General features: G+C 36.9%; 1 long non-coding RNA gene across 1 annotated transcript in view; it reads left to right on the top strand.

The window, feature by feature from the left end:
- The window catches only part of LOC141570418 (uncharacterized), a 52,272-nt gene extending 41,477 nt beyond the window's left edge, over window positions 1-10,795 (top strand). Inside the window, exon 3 of the long non-coding RNA XR_012494424.1 lies at window positions 10,487-10,795. This is a non-coding gene — a long non-coding RNA (uncharacterized LOC141570418). The remainder of the gene's footprint in view (window positions 1-10,486) is intronic.
- Window positions 10,796-13,070: the final 2,275 nt, after the last annotated feature.

Below are 13,070 nucleotides of genomic sequence, written 5' to 3'. Positions count from 1 at the left end.
ATCCTAGATCAGCCATTAGCCAACCAACTCCCAGACATTGCATGTGAATCCTGCCTACATCACAGAGATGCTTAGCTGCAGACCCCAGATGTGTGAGCAACCGATGCTCATTGTTCTATGCCACTGAGGATTTGTGGTTGGTCGTTATAGGGCATTTGGGGGGTCATAAGAAACTAATTCAATGGTAAGGTGATTTTACTTGTAATATCCACAATGACCAAATGACTTCTTACGGATAGACAAAATAGATCGTATATTTTTGGTTACTTGTGACTTTAAGATTTGTTTTGAATAGTGAAATGATCAGAGTTTCAAAGACTTTTGTAAACATATCTTCCATTGTGGAAATCTAATATTTTAAGTATTTTATCCAATGAATTCAGAACCTAGTTTTAACCATCTGGCCCTCTATTTAGAAGGATTAATTACAAAATACATATATATAAGACCCCATATAAATTTTTCATTTATATGTGGAACTAAAATTAAACCTAATTTTTATCTGCATCCATTTTCAAAAGATTTGAGTGGTTTTCAGTAGTTAACATTGCTGAATACTTGCTGTCTGTGCACAAAGTTCTAAGAGAGACTTACTAATATTATCTTTACACTGACAAAACGAAAAATCACATAGCTAGAAGCTGGCTTAGCTAGGATTTAGTAAGGCTTCAAACTCCACACTTTCAACCCCAACATTTCTCTAGCATGAAAAATAGGGAATAATTAAGTGGCAATATACTTGTGGTTTTCTTTTTATTTTTAAGACAGTATTTCAGTGTAAATGTATTTTAATCTTTTGCAAGTGCCCAATACATGTAATTGTTTTTTACTTCAATAAAATGAAAAGAAAAAAATGTGGAGTTAAGCATTTGGGCACCTGCTGCTAGTTTTTTCACCTTTATTTTTAGATAGACACTTTTATACAAACAGATTAACCACTTTTGTTTTCATTTTCATCATACAAGTTTGGACAATTAAGTTTGCAAATTCATCCTAGAAAAAGTGCTACATACCTCATTGCCAAATATCACTATGGTCACCTTCTAAGTACTCTCCTTGGGAAGCTATGCACCAAAGCCAGCACCTAGTCCACCTTTGAATGCAATTTTGGAACTCTTTTTCTGGAATGGCCCTCAGAGCTGTCGTCATATTACCTTTGATGTCCTGAATGTCACAAAAATGTCTACCTTTCTATATTTCCTTTATCTCTGGGTAAAGAAAGAAGTCACTGGGGGCCAGATCAGGTGAGTAAGGAGGGTGTTCCAAACAGTTATTTGTTTACTGGCTAAAAACTCCCTCACAGACAGTGCTGTGTGAGCTGGTGCATTGTTGTGATGCAAGAGCTGTGAATTGTGGGCAAAAAGTTCAGGTGTTTTTGTCTTTTTCATGCAGCCTTTTCAGCACTTCCAAATAGTAAACTTGGTTAACTGTTTGTCCAATTGGTACAAATTCATAGTAAATAATCCCTCTGATGTCAAAAAAAGGTTAGCAACATCGTTGCAACAAGTTCGCAAACTTAAGTGTCAGTACTCATGTATAATTGGGGAAAATTTGATTCTTTTAAAAAAATACTTTGCATTTCTTACATTAAAAAATACAGAATAATTACATTGTTATTATATTTGTTGCATTAATGTGTAAGAGTTGGTAATGGATGGCAAACTTTTTATCTAATCACACAATTCTTCAATGTATTGATAGAACATTTACCTGTTGATGGCACCACACTCGTCAGTATACTCATAGATGTCAAGACCTTATGCAGTGTTCACAGTCCTAGGCTGATAATAAACTATGGCTTTGCCATTTCTAGGCTGTTGGAAGTAATAAAACTATTAGTTAGCAAAGAACTAGGCCTGGTGAAGGCAGAGTACATCAATTTTATTTGGTTATGCCAACTAATATTAGACACTTAGACACATAAAACTTACACATGCTTAACGATTGCACCTCCAAATATTGTGGAGGCAAGTTGCAATACTGGATATGCTTGGCTTGGGCTACAGATAACTAGAAGGAAAAAAAAAAGAGTTAAAACATTTCACCTAGTTTTGGGGAAATAGCTAGAGAAAATGAGTGATACAGATCATCAATTTTTACTTCTTTTTTGAGCAGAGTTTTTTATAAATTTATTCCTATCATTCTTAAACATCATGAAATGATCACATAGTGAAAAAAGCATGGGTCTAAAGCAAAATTCTTAGTATTTTGGACCATGGTTCCCATTGGTAGTCTAGTGAAGTCTACGGATACCTTCTCAGTAGAGTGTTTTTACTGCATAAAACAAAGTACTACCACAAAGGAAATTAAATATAACGAAATGTAGTTATCAGAATACTTTAAAATGTAATACAGTACTATATGAGTTGTTTTATTAATGTACTGAATACCTAACGAGATATTTAAAATACAGGAAATTCATTGTTACATGTTGTATTTTAAAGACATAGTGTAAAGGCTAGAATGAGAAAATTAGTTATGGAGTGGTCTTTAATTCACTTCCTTCCAAGTATGGGCCACCAACGATTACACGTGTGAAGTTCTGGAAAGTAACCAAGGTGACTGGATTACCAGAGCGGGAGCCCTCAATGTCACCATGTTGACTGAACTACAAAGCATCGAGTGCCCAAATAGTTCCCATGAGTATCTGTAAGCAGAAAGGCTTCAATCATATGTGCTTCAGCAGTGATTTTAAAGTAGTCGTGTATGTAAATGATACATTTACAACTGTACAGTGATATGAAAATATCTGCTGTTTCTATTGGTGACTGTTATGAACTGACTGTGCCCCTCCAAAATTCATATGTTGAAGCTTTAATCTCTAATGTGATAGTACTTGGAGGTGGGGCCTTTGGAAGTAATTGGGTTTAAATGAGGTCGCGAGGGAGGGATCTCCATGAGAGAATCCCTCTCTCTCTGTCTTTTTCTCTCTCTCTGTCTCTGCCATGTGAGAACACAGAAGGCAGCTATGTGCAAGCTGGCAAGTGGTCCTCACTAGACACCAAATCTGCCAGCATGCCAGCACCTTGATCTCAGACTTCAAAGCCTCCAGAAGTTATAAAATAAAGATATAAATTGGTTTTCCTATCCAAGTTCATAGATCTCCTGAATTAGAATCATAAATCTAGGTTTAAATAAGGGCTCTTCCACGTATTGACTGTGCACACTTTGTCAACTCATTTTAACTTTCCAAGCGTGTTTTTTTAATTTATAAAATGAGGGCATAGATCTGTACTTTATAGTGTTGTTTCATAACCAAATGAGATAATGAACATGGGAAGGCTCTGCAAACTATAAAATGATAAACAAATGTTAGCTAATTTCATTATGTCTTTATGCTTGCATCCTTAAGGAAATTTTGAATTTGGTTTGAATTCAAGCCAAACATAATAAGATTTGAATACAGTTTGTTCTCTCATGAACTCAAATGATTCTTCAAACTACCATGAGCTTCTATTTGAGATTGAAGAGAAAAAGAAATGAAGGAAGCTAAATAAAATAAAATAAAACAAGAACTAGAGGGAGGAGACAAATTAAATCTTGCCTTTTGGACTCTTTATTTTTAAATTGAGGTCAAAGATGCATACGGTAAAGTACATAAGATGCTCTAATCTTAGGATTATACAGTTTGATGCCTTTGTATTTATGTACAGACCTGGGTGGGTACCATCTAGATAGAGCTATAGAACATTTCCCTACCCTAGGAGTCTCCTTCATGCTCTCTCCCAGGCAGGTCCAACCCTCACCCCTGGAAATAACCACTATTATGACTTCAACAATTTTGCCTGTTCATGAACTTCATATAATGAATCATATAGTATGTAGGCTTTTATGTGTAGTTCTTCACTTAATATGTCTGTGAGACTGCTCCATTTTGTTGCATGTTATCAGTAGTTCATTGTCTTTATTGCTGTGAAGAGCCCTTTACTTTTATCATTGGTTTCATCTTGCTCAGAACCCTACTAATTCAACTAATAATCTGTATCTCCAGTATAGAGATGAAAAAAAAAATATGATGATCAGTTGCCCTCTTAAAAGAAGTAGAGTTTTCAAAGACAGCTCATAATTCCCCTATCTTTCCAATTCAGGAAGAAAACTCTTCCATTTCCTGTGGGTATCCTCTCTCTAGGTCTGGAATGCACAAAAATGTGAATAATCTATAGTGTGAAATGAGATAATATGAGCATTTTTTGGTGGTATTTTCTGCCACCATCTTTGAACAATTTCCCAATAGTACACATGAATGTTGAATCAATAATAACTATTGTTATAAGCTAAAAATATATAGAAAAATAAGTTTCCAGATCTAACATTGACAATAGAACAGAAAATCATCTGTGAATCTAATATAAACCTCTTTGGGAATTTGTGAATATAACTCTGGTTCCATCGTATTAAAGATTGTTATGCTTGTAGAAAAGCTGAGAGACTGGAATCTGTTTGCAATTACCAAATCAAAATGCAATTAACTAGTCACTGGGAACAAACAATGATGTCTTTAAATGCCGTTTTGGAAAAGTAGAATTGGTAACGGAGATCAGGTTCCCAAGGTTCGGATGTTTTCACTTATGAGCCTTCCTATGAAATATCTGTCTGAGGACCTCTGCAATAGTTTCTCTTAGGAGAGAGAAAGGCAGAGAGAGAGAGAGAGAGATGGAAAATAGAAAGCAAATGGCACTTCCATCTGGGCATTGGGGCTTCTCTTAGTCTCAGAACACTTCAAAGGAAACTTTCCTGCCATTCCCTGAGTCATTTTGTTTTGATCTCACTTATAATGTATAAATACATTTCAAACTAAGGATTGAATTTTGCTGGCACATGATCCTTTTTCCTTACAAAATTATTACAAGAAGTGTCTCTGATATGGCTGAGATGTGTAATTTGGGTTGGAAAAAAAAAAAAAAAAAACTTTGCTGCTTATGAAAGTAAGAATATTTCATTTCGCTTTCACTAGGGCATAGTTGACAAGATAGAAATGTGCATTTTCCCCCTTCTCATTTGCAAAAGCATTTCTCTAGTATATGATTTCCTAAACATTCATTTGATTTGTGTTAGCTATATATTGTTTCTCCTAAAATCAGTCTTCAGTCAGCTTTTAGTATAGCTTTTAATGGAAGGCAAAAACATTGAAATATATTCATAATAGTGGCAATAATAACATTTTTATACTTCCAATATATGTCCATTACAAAGAACATTAACTCAATGAAATTAATAGCAATTTTCTTTATATTTATCCTGATACTGTACCAGTGGAGGTGGGAAAAGATAGTACAATGGTTTAAAGTTGAGCAGGAGAAGCACTGGGAGATGAAATAATTCCTGAACTGGTTTATTATACTGAGTTTTATTCATTAATGGCTCCATAATGATGGTCTCAGACAGGAACATGGGAGCTGTCAAGGATTCTCCTTCATTCAGTTGACTTCTAAAGCTCATGCTCAGCTCATTCAGAAACAGTGGGCTCCAGAGGTAGATTAGTTGACGCCAAGCACTTTAAGCAAAGGAATAGGAAATTTTGTTATTTCTCTAAGGAGTGCTTCTCTCAGCGAGAAGTAGCTGCAGGGTCACCCCTAGTGATTGCAGACCTGGGGCAAATGTATAAATGGAGGCCCTCTACATTTGACTGAGTACTTAAACATTATACATGAAGAGAAAATATTGTTAAATAAAGTGTCCTAGCCTCCTGCCTTGACAAAGTCACCTTAATAAGCTGAAAGGCCAGGTTAAAACTTAGAACTCTTAGATTCCTCAGAGTTCCCAGCTGGAATGTGGCAGTATAGGGTGAGGTGGTTCAGGCTCTGCACCCTACCACCCTATCCCCAGCTCCTTCCCAAATCTCAAGATGTCTCCTGAGTTCACATGTGAACACCGTAGCCCTCTGGTCCCAGCTCCATCCACAATCCTGCAAAGTCATCCCATGGCCAGGCCCCAGGCCTAGGGTTGTATACATTGTTGGCTCAGGGGGATCTCCCAGGATGTCACACCTGCAGAGAGGTCTGCTAAGACCCTTCAAAAAGTGTTTGAGGCCATTTCACAGAAAATTCCAGCATCCATGCATCTCCAGCCTGGTCCAGAACAAAGGGAGTAGCCCTCGGCCCCAGAGAAACCTCACCCCATTGGGAGGTGCATGGCTGGAGAAGACCAGAGCATAGCCCTTCCCAGAAGGGGCCCCTCTTGCTTGCATCTAAGACAATACTGAGTGACTGCTCCTGATTTTAGTTTGTGCTTGAGTCCTAGCCCACGGACTGCTCCCCATTCCTTTCCTCTGACTGCAATTTCTTAGTTAGAAACACATGAGAGGGGAATCCCCCCACCCCCCCAGCCATCCAGTGCCCAGATTAACCTGTCTGGGATTTAGAATCTTCTTCAGCTCCTGCCAGAATCTTCCTGAGCAGTGGTCACATACACCAGTGCTTTGCCATGGCCTAGACTAGAACCCATGGGAGATGGCCTCTGGGTCCCTTGATTTTCCAATCTCACCACCTCCAACTAGATTATTTGAATAACCAGACAAATTTAAAAGGCAGAACTACTGGCCCTGTCCCTTGAACAAACTGAGGTCATAAAAAATGATTGTGCCTGATTAAAAGAGACCTAAGGAACTTAATAACCAGATACAATGACTCTTCTTGAATCCTGGTTTGGACAAACCTACTGTGAACATGTTTTAGGAACAGTTAGGTAAATTTGAATTTGGTTTCAGTATTAGATGAGATGAAAATTTATAGAAAGGGAAAAATGGAGTTTGTTAACTGGGGGGAAAAATACATGCAAATGCAAGTTGGCAAAAAAAAAAAAAAAAAACTTGCAGAAACATCTAGAAAATTACGCCAAAGAATTTATGGTGGTCATCGCTGGGTGGTGGCAGTGTTAAGGTGTTGTCATTGTTGTTGTTTTTCTAATTATCCACAATGTTTGCATACTGCTATAATAAAATTATTATTTAAAATAATTAGAAGATGTAATATTATATTTATATATGTTTAGAAAATTACTACACACCTCTCACTCAGCCTATCCTTCCAGACTAGCTGAGGCCTGGTGCAGACATCAGAGCAAGTTGTGATATAAAACTTAGGAGTTCCCAGAGGTATTTTCAGACAGAGCCACATTAATCTTTTACCCTCATAAGTTTATTGAGTTAAAGTTTAATGTTATTCCTTCAGCTTCCACAGAAAGATGAAATGGAAACATCTATTTGAAGATTGATTTGTTAAACTATAATGGAAGTCGTTTTGTATTATTTCATGTGGTATCTCTTAAGCAAGTACCTAATTTATGAATTCTTTCTAGAGTTCAGTGCCTGGAAAAAAATTGTCTTTCCTTTTATCAAAAAAAAATTTTTGTTGCACAAGAGAACTCATAATCTATCAGGTTTTCCTGTTATCTTGGCTGCTGAAGAACTCAGATGAAAATTTTGCATGTAACTGCATTAACTAATTACCTAGGAGCTTGAAAGAGTAATCTCTTTTTTTTCTTTATATTGAATTATTAGTTCATAAAAATCTATTTTCACAACAATTCTAATTGCCCTTTTCTGCTCATATGACCATTTTCTACACCATTTAAAATTCATTCTGGAAGAAGGTAGAGTGTTAAAAAATGATAGGACTGCCCTACAGATATCTCTGGAGGAATAACAAGTAGTAGACAGTGTTTCAGAGTGTCTGCCCAGCCACTTTTCTCACTTTCTCTGAGTAGTGAGGTCCATAGGGGCGAACCTTTTCCACTCCAATCACAATTGCACAACTGGATCAGATGGACTCATGACCAAATCCAGGTATGAGAGTGTCGATTCTGGGAATTTGGAATTGAGAAAGCGATTCTCTCTGGTCTTGACTGCTTACTCAGAATCCAGCGAGGCATAAATAGTAAGCCAACAATTAAAACAACCGGTGTGTAGTAGTCGTCTCTTTTTACCTTTAAAAGGAAATACAAATTTAAACCATGTTGAATCATCTTGTTTTGCTTTTTTCCAAAAAATGGATATTGGACCTGGGAGGATATTCTAAGTTCTGAAACCAAAGAGAACCAAACAGTAGTTTAAACCCTCAGCAGTGTTCAATGAAATAGCTTTAGTGAGGTGGGTGGGGGCAGGAGTACGTTACCATCACCTGGGGAGCAGTGATGCACCGAAGCACGTTTCAGTGCTATGTCTCCACTTCCACGTAGAGAGGGCGGCTTCAGGGAGGTTTGTTTTCAAAAGGCTGCAGATAATTCTGATGCCTACCTACTTCATTACCTTCTCCAAGAATGAATGAAGAAGAGATCTGTGTCCTTTTTAGTGATGACTATTCCACGGAACTTCATTGTAAAAACAACGATGTATGCATGACAAAGTCCCTGCCAAGGAAGTGGACTTACTTCCCTATATGTTATTAGCATTTTCAGTCGACTCACCTTTGTAGCTGCATACAGCAATTTTTGTTGTTGCTGTTGTACTATGTGGCATTTAATGCACTGTTTCGCCAACTTTAGGATTATTATGATTGCTGGAATGGTCCCCAGAAATTATGAATGATACCAAATCCATGTTTTGTCTCATTAACTCAGCATCTGTATGTAGGTTGGAATAAGAATTCTCTCTTCTCCCACGCAGAACTAATAAGACAAGCTTTCAATAAACAGTCACTGATTTTAATTGAATTAGAATTAAGATCACACTATTTTAGTGGAATAAGATAGCAAACTTGTTAAATCAATAAGTTCTTTCTGGTTTGGAAGAGTCAATGAGTTTCTCAGATGAGATTGTCTCAGTCCTATTATAACTAAAATGGGGCAGTGAGAGGTGGCTCGAACTGGTTAAACCTCTACCATATCAAGGATCTACCATAAATCCACCACGCTTCCCATCCACACTCCCAACCACAGACTCATTCTCTACAGATTTCTGATCCCTTCGTTTTCTGATTTTCACGTCTGTTAAAAAATTAAAAAAATTAAAAAAATGATGTATTCTGAAAACAGACACAGATGTGAAATCTAATTTCTTATTGGAAGTAACAAAACATACAAAGATTAGGCAAGATACTTATTTTACACATTTCAAGATTTTAAAAATAGTCGTCAAACAAAAACAAAGCTAGATAGCAGGGTGTCTTTCTGTGGTTTCTGTGTTCCTTTTTCTAAGATTCTCACAATGGTCTATTTTCAATAAGATATAGAAAATACAGGAATGTCACATATAATAGAAAATATTTAAATATATTGTTAAAAATAATGATTTAAGAGAAAAAACAGTAAATATTATTTTAGTTTTAGAGAAAATATAATAATTTCTACATTTCAATCTAACTGTAAACTTTCATCAAGTCACCTTTGACCAAATGAGCTTTTTCTATCAAAAAGAAAAAAAAGCTCAGAAATGAATAATTTTTCTCGTTAAATTCTAAAGGCAATTGCTGTACAGAGCAAAGAAGTGGATGTAATAGCTTTTAAGAGAGAAAGATGTGAGGAGGCATATACTGATGAGTATGTGAGATTGCAGTGAGTAAGTAAATTTGCATTTATATAGCACCATTTTTCAGGTGAGACAATTGGTAATATATTTGCTACAGTGAAGTGCTGTGATATAAAATCCATACCACAAAGAGGTGAAGTGGCTCATTTTAAAATACAGGCATTTGGATCTGAGGAACATTTAGCTAATGCCTAAAATGTACCAGGCATTAGTCTTGCTGTTCTTTAACTTCCACGATGAGCCTGTTTGGTATTACTACCTCTATTTTTGAAAATGAGGAAACTGAGTGTCCAGGAAAATGAAATGACTCGAAGTCACATATTTGGGCAATTGTAGGTCAAAGACTGAAATGCAGACCTTTCTGGGTCTAAAGTTGTTTTCACTTTACCCCAGTGAAGTCAAGGGAAAATGTTACACAATTTCAGAAATCCTTATATTTGAATAGTGCTTCAAGTTTGCAAGTTAACTTTGCAATCTTTAAAAAAAGTCCTTAAAACAGCTTGTAAGGCACACAGGATATACTGGTAGAGAGGGGAAATGGTTCAGAAAGTTTCAGGGACTTGCCAATGTTTGTGCGTGGTTGGTGACGGAACAGAAGCTCGGCAGCATTGTGGGGGGACCTGGGCGAGGGCCTGACACTCCACTCCAGTCAAGCACAGCCCAAAACACATTATTGTATGTGTTGCATGAAAAATCTGTTCTCTTTAGAAGAGTGATCTTCTGTGTCTTGAGGAACCCAAGGGCTTCTGTGAAGAGCCTCCGCTGGGAACCTGGGAGGGAGAGGAAGTATTGATAGCAGCTAGAGAACTAGGATTGAATCCATACCAATGGACCTTGAAGCTACCTCTCCCATTCAACCAGAGGTGTCCTCTTTCATTTTCTTTGTATATTTCTCTCCCACATAAGATTTTGCTTTAAGTAACGTGTTCTGAAGAAAAGGCTTTAAAGTGTTTGAAAATTATTATATCATTAGCCCACGGAGACATGGCATTGTTTTGAAGTTTTTGTACTTTTTGTTTCCAGGCATTTGAGGAACCCAGTGAAAACGAGTGATTACAAAACAGACAAGAAAGGAAGGTGGAGCAGAGTGCTGAAGACAGCATAAGGTTATGCACTATTTTACGTGTACGTCACAGTCAAGATTCACCAGCTGGTTAATGTTTACGAGTCATCTGAAAATTAACCGACTATGTCTATGTTGAGGCTTCTGACATCAAGCCTAATAGCTGTTCCTACTGAGAGCTTGTTAGTGCACCCTAACAGCTGTCTGCGGAGCCTGACGGAGTGAGCATAGGCTGCTGGTTACACTTCCAATTCTCAGGGCAACTGCCTGTCTTAAAACAAAAGTAAGTTGTGCTAAGATTTCTTCAAGAGGGAGACAAATAAATAGATCTCATTCTAGGCATTCTCTACCAAATTATTTTTTTTTTCTGAGTTTATTTTAAAAGTCTATCTTTTTTAAATTAAAGTTTATTGGGGGTGACAATGGTTAGTAAAGTTATATAGGTTTCAGGTGTCTCTACCAAATTATAAACCACTTGGGGGATATTCACACACACACACACACACACACACACACACACACACACACGTACATTTTCTTCTGGTCACTTCTGAGTCTATGCTCTCACAGATTTTGTGCATCCCTTCAGTGTAGTCTCTACTGCACAGCTCGTTCTGTGCCTGTTTCTCCCACTGGACTGTCAGTTTATCATAAGGATCAAATCTTACTCATAATTGTAATCCCTGAAGTTAGTACTGAGCATGGCACACAAGTGCCCAGTAACAATTTATAGAGTATTAAATCACTATATATATACATATATATATACACATATATATATACGTATATATGTGTGTATATATATATATATATGTATATATATACACGTGTATATATATACATACATATATACATATATTTTTAAAAAGAACAGGAACATATCAACTCTGATTTTATCCTTGCTAATACAAAAAGAGAGGTTTCTCTTCATACTGAAAAACAGTATGCTGCCTTACAATTTGATAATATTTATAGTTATTTCTATTTCAGAAGTATTTACAATTAGAAGACTAGTGGTAGAAACAATGTGTGTATCTGCATCTACCTTTCAAAGTCAGTTTGCTTAACAGATGCCTTTTTATAATAAGGGTGTTGACTATTTAAGCTTGAAGGAAGAAGCGTATTGGAATAGCTTCCAAGATTCTTTAATACCAGTATCAAAACCATCCTGACTGTTATACATTGGTTTTCTGCCACCTTTCTTTCACTTTTTCTCAATTTTAATTGTGTTTAAGTAAAATGGTGTGGCATCTGTCTTGTGTCACTCAGAGAGATTCACCATTGACAATCCAGACCAATCCAAGCTCAGGGATGGACCCAAATCCCTGGGGACAACTTTCCCTCCATGGCACCCAGAGAAGCTAGGCTAGTCAGCCAAGACCAAGATCCTGCACGTGCCAAAGTTCTTACTACTGGTTGGGACCTCAGAGGTGTTGAGGGGGGCATTGTGATCATTGCTCCATCCTGCACCTGCTGCCCATAACACCTGCGTTATCCCTTTGTTTAAATGTCTGTCCCCACTTAACTCTGGGAGGTGAAGGAAAATATGGATACATCTACTTCCTGAACGAGAGACATCCCGTTTTAAGATATTTTTTACCATTCTGTCCCTTGACTAATCTTTCTTCTTCCTTCTGGTGTAGGAGTTTACATTTCAATTCTTAATCAAATCTGTGCTCTGTGTGTGTGTGTGTGTGTGTGTGTGTGTGTGTGTGTGTGTAAAAGAGAGAGAGAGACAGAGAGAAGTGATGGACTCAGAATTCAGGCTAACCATTAATATTTAGAGTTCCATAAACTTGGCTCTGTAAATTTCTGATAGCTGAGAGTTCACCTTCCACACTGTTCTCAGAAATGATTCTATTCTCCTCTTATAGCAGAAAGTAACTGAGACAAATGCAGTGACTTGAATTATGAAGCACCTTGTAACTTCCCACTTGGGTGGCTAGAACATGATGAGCGAAGTTTTAACAATACATTCTGGAACAGAGTTTCTCAATTTTGGTAGCACGTGAGAATGCCATCGTAAACATGAACCCAATCGTACAAGAATCTCTGGGAGCGGAACTAAGGCATAGGGGTCTCTTAAAAGTTTTCCGGGTGATTCAAAAGCATTGCCAAGCAATCACTGTTCTAGAGAGAGTTATGATCATTCTACAGAAATGGTGATTAAAGATAATCTCCTTTAAACATATTTTATGGTTTGGTTCTTGCTGCCACAATAGACACCTTTCCATATCCTAGAGGCAAAATCCATTTTTTTCAAATCTAAGTCAAAAGAAGAAAATTTAACCAAACCAGATTGTTTTCTTCTGTTCTCTTTCAAAATTAGGTACATCATGTAAACAGCATAAAATTGAAACTCTGCTGTCTCAGATTAGCTCAGATGCAGATAACATGTCTTTATGAGAAAAAAAAAATACTACATTTAACATTTATAATTCATTTTCACTGTCATCCAAAATAAATTGCTCAATCACTGATGATTATAGGTTTCATGACTCATGCTAAATGATAGAAAAAAAGGATGAGTGTCTGATTTCCAAA

The sequence above is a fragment of the Rhinolophus sinicus genome, linkage group LG03 (assembly GCF_036562045.2).
Source record: "Rhinolophus sinicus isolate RSC01 linkage group LG03, ASM3656204v1, whole genome shotgun sequence".
Lineage (NCBI taxonomy): Eukaryota > Metazoa > Chordata > Mammalia > Chiroptera > Rhinolophidae > Rhinolophus > Rhinolophus sinicus.
Note: the sequence above shows the minus strand (reverse complement) of the source record. Positions and strands in the feature narration are given on the sequence as shown.